Source organism: Antechinus flavipes, chromosome 3, assembly GCF_016432865.1.
Source record: "Antechinus flavipes isolate AdamAnt ecotype Samford, QLD, Australia chromosome 3, AdamAnt_v2, whole genome shotgun sequence".
NCBI classification, from domain to species: domain Eukaryota; kingdom Metazoa; phylum Chordata; class Mammalia; order Dasyuromorphia; family Dasyuridae; genus Antechinus; species Antechinus flavipes.
The window spans coordinates 53,852,664-53,857,255 of NC_067400.1; the positions used below are offsets into that span (position 1 = coordinate 53,852,664).

Sequence of the window (4,592 nt, forward strand, 5' to 3'; positions counted from 1 at the left end):
AACAAAGCAAACAAAACATTTATTTAAATTAAATTATAATTTTTCCTCAAAAAATAAAGAATAAGTTAAACAATTGGGAGCAATCTGTAGCATTCATATTTGTGTGGAAATAACATTTTATTTTTATGAAATTAATTATATTAGCAATTTAACATACTTTTACTCCTATGCCCAATTACATAAAAGGGATACTTTTTGGATTTCACTAAAATGATAAACTATATTTAGCAAAATAAATTATCTAATATACTAAGAAAAAATTTAATATTAAAAATGTTTTATTTTTTCATAATTTTGCGGCTAAAGTAAGTCAATGATAACAAATTATTACTCTCATTTTCTTCAAGAAAATTCTATTTTTGAAAGAACTGTCTGCAGATGATTGCAGAGTATGTATTAGCACCATATTTGTAAATGACTTATCAAGCCAGAAGTCACAGGTTTCCTATTTCTAGTTATTGTATTCTTGAAGAACCAGAGCCATGAAGAGTTTGACCAAGTTCTATGCAGTGAACTCTTCAATGTTCTGGCAGTAAGTGTTAATTTTTGGCCTGCAATAAAAAGCAATTCCATTCTGGCAGGTGGCTGAAGAGGTTTGAAAACTTTGAATTTGTCTTCTTCATGAGGTTCTTCTCAGCTCTGGGACTATAGATTCTGATGTTGACAGTATTGCTGATACTGATGTTTCTGTTGTTGCTGTTTACTGTCCTTTCTCATTTAGAAAATTTAACAATATCCTGGCTCATTTCTTCCATTCTATCTGTCAACAATTGCAGATTCTTCCCCAGATGATTACTGTTTGCTAGACTGAGCAATTTGTGTTTATCTGCCACAGCTGATTTCTTTTCTAGTTTCCATATTAGTACATTGATAAGATGTGAATTTTTAATTATAATCATTACTTCTTCAAACATGTTTAAAGGTGATATTTGCTTTTTTCAATTTTTCAGGAGAAAGAGCTTTCTTTTTATAAAATTCTATCAACTTGGGAATCTGTCTGTATGTTTTCAATGATAGAGACTCTTGAACAGATTTTAATGGGATTGTAAATGAGAACTTCAATTGCATATTGTGAATCCAGGAGAGCACAAGTGATAAAATAGACTGGTACCAACTAAAATGAAAATAATCAATATATATGTGATGAAGACCACTTATCATTTCCATCTTATTTTGGACTTCATCAAAATCATGCTCATCCTCTATGTGTTGAGGAAAGGAAAAACATTTGGTGAATTAGTCCTTCTTTCACCACCAGACTCCAAAATACTCTCTGGACAACTTTATTCTCTTGTCCTTCTTCTTGGTAATGTTTAATTATGTTTAAAACAATTGGCTTGTCAGTCTTCATTTGCTTCATTGCCAAATCTCCTGAGCTGCTTTTGCCTTTTCCTTTGCTAGAGGTTATTCTGATTGTATAAGTCAAACTAATAGAGCTGGAGATGGTATTTTCTTTACAGGAAGCCATCTTAGTGAAAGAAAAAAATTCTGAAAAGAAGTCGAGATGAAGGAGGAAAAGCAATTCCAGATCTCAAACTATATTATGAAACAGCAGTCATCAAAATAACAGTGATACTTTCAGTACTCATCATTAATTAGTTCCAGAAGGCACCATGTGTACTGAAAAGCAAATACCTAACAAATTTTTCTCATAAGGAATACACCTCCAGTTCACAGCCTAATAATCCCTCCCCACCCAATTCCCCAAAGGGGCAAGTGGGACTTCCAGCTGTGGAGAAACAAGCCAGCACAGCACAATACATTTGGGCTCCTCTCTTCTTTACCAAACTCATTTTCTCCCCTAATCTCACACTGACTTTCTTGGGAGCAAGGGGATGGGAACTGGATAGAAAGGTGGAAGCTATGGCCCCATGCCCTCTATTGCTCAGAACTCTGGATACTGCCTGGGGACTGCCTGAGGAGTCCTGGGTTTTCCCCCACTCTTTCTCCAACTGGGCTTCCTCAACTGCTGCTCCTGCCACTACCATTGTCCCTACTTCAACTGCTTCTCCTTGTACTGGGCAGCCCTTCAAATCAGCTTCTTGGGCTCTAACCTGACAGTCTTACACACAGATGCCTTTGCTGGGGAGGAGCTGTCCACAGCAAAGAACACCAGCAGTAGCATGAAGAGCGGGCAGTATGACTGGCCAACCTCATTTCCCTACTTCTCAATCAAGACAACCAAATGCAACAAGTACCAAGCAAGCAAAAAGTGGTGAAACTTTTTTTCTTGCCAAAATGCATCAAACACCAAATTCATCAAGTTTCAAAGCAGATAATTGCTGAGATAACATTGTTATTTGTTGGTAGCTTAAAAACAGAAGTCAATCAATGAAATAATCTTGACAAGAGAGATTAAGAAAGAATGGAACTCAATGATCAAATGTTCAATAAACCAGACTCATCTTCCTGAGTTCAAATCTGGCCTCAGACACTTACTGGCTTTGAGATCCCTGCATGAATCACTTTATACTGTTTTTCTCAATTTCTTCATCTGTGAAAATAAACTAGAAAAAGAAATGGCAAACCACTACAATATCTTTGCCAAGAAAGGCCCAAAAGTGGTCATGAAGAGTCAAATATGACTGAACTGATCAAACAATAACATGTAGAAATTGCTTTGTATACAATCTGATTTCATATTAAGTGTTATTGTTATTTCCATAGTTTTTAAATTTTATGTCAAATGAATTGACATAATCTACTGAAATAGTAGATTCCAGATATGAGGATTTAATAGATACTGAGTTCGTCAATAGAAATGAATCACATAAAATCATTGAGAAATTTGGTATCATATACTGGATACATATATAGATAGAGCCATAGACATAGATCACATAAAAGTATAAATGTAGATGTACCTATATCTATAGGTACATAAGTATAGATTGGTGTATTCTTGATTCTCTTTTCAGTTGATTTTCTCAAACTCAGCTACTTATTTTTTTGAGACAGTATTGCTACCAATCTTCCATTGTTTTTCTCTGCAATATTTCACAAATCAGCTTATTCTGAAAACCAATGCTTCTTTTATATACCATGCCTTTTCACTTAGTGAAGAGCTTCTATGTTTGTTGTCTGAGGCATTTGGGAGGGGGCCACTTCTGGCCATCTTCTTATGTCATCTATCACACATTGATTAAACTTCTCTAAGAAATGTCAAGAGCTTCAATGGCTTTTCATTTTATCCATTTCACATTTTTTGACTCAGTAGCTTATTTAATCTTAGAATGATAGAACTTTTTAAATCATATTCACTGCCATTCTACAAAATGTAGAACAATCAGATCATTATATAGTACTTGTCAAATAAATTTGGCAGCTAGGTGGTGCACTGGATAGAGCATTGGACCTGAAGTTGAGAAAATCTAAGTTTGAATCCAACCTCACTTACTAGCCTTGTATCCTGTTTGCCTAAGTTTCCAAATGTTAAAATTCGAATAACAATAGCACCTATCTCCTCCGACTTAGCACACAGTAGATATGATAGAAATGCTAGATGTTATTGTTATTTTAGCATTACTATAACATTATTATTATTTATTGCTAAAATTTACAAAGCAATGTTCCTAAACTATAAAGAAACAAATAGAAAACTCAGAGCCAAAAAATTTTTTAAAGGCAATGGGGAAGGGAGGACAGAAAGCAGGGTAATCCCAAATTACAGATATTACCTCAATCAATAATATAAGGGAAGAAAATGATTGTAGTTATTAAAACAAGATTAGTAATAGAAAAAAAATAAAAAAAACAAAAAACCCAGAAAAAAAATACAAAAATATATTCATTCAAATGGATCAGCTGAAAAAAAGACAATGCTAAATGAAATGGGCAAAAATCCTCAATAAAATTTCACAAAAGAGATTAAAAAGCAGAATGTCACACATTCCACTTCTAGAAATACAATTAGTCTAGAAATATCTACATAGATTCACGTTTAATGTTCAAAGTGCTTAATAATCAGAAAAATGCAAGTAAAGCTATAAAATCTTATCTTACATCCACTACAATGGCAGAAATGAAAAGACTATATCCTTATGTTGGTAAAACTATGGGAAAATAGCCTAATCATTGGAAATGAAGGCTAATTCAGAGATTTTAGAAAACAATAGAGCCACAAGCAATAAAAGTCACAATACTAACCTTACTTTGCAATCGGATGATGCCATTTCTAGGATTCCATCCTTTGGAGAAAGCATGTTTTAGCAGATGGAACACAAGACTTGGAGTCAGGGAAATCTTTAGAACTTTCTCAAATATTTGTGAGCTCAGCAGATTTAAATATGTCAATCTCCCTGGACCTCAGTTTATTTATCTCTAGTGAGGAAATTAGACATGATCATTTTGATGTCCCTTCCAGTTCCAATTCTATGTTCCTCTGACCTCCAATACGTCATTTAAAAAAAAAAGAGAAAAAGACCTGTAATATCCCTTGAATGATTCAATAAACAAATATTCTTACATCAGAAAGGTAATGAATTTGCAGTAGACTGAGATAATCAAAATGATAAATTCAGTGAAGGAAGGGAAGAGAAATGAGGTAAGAGATGGGGCAGAATTTAAAACTACATCAAAACCTCTTCTTGGCT

General features: G+C 33.8%; 1 pseudogene; it reads right to left on the minus strand.

Annotated features, from left to right (window-relative positions):
- Positions 1 to 451: 451 nt before the first annotated feature.
- On the minus strand, positions 452 to 1,468 carry LOC127557742 (eukaryotic translation initiation factor 3 subunit H-like; annotated as a pseudogene).
- Positions 1,469 to 4,592: the final 3,124 nt, after the last annotated feature.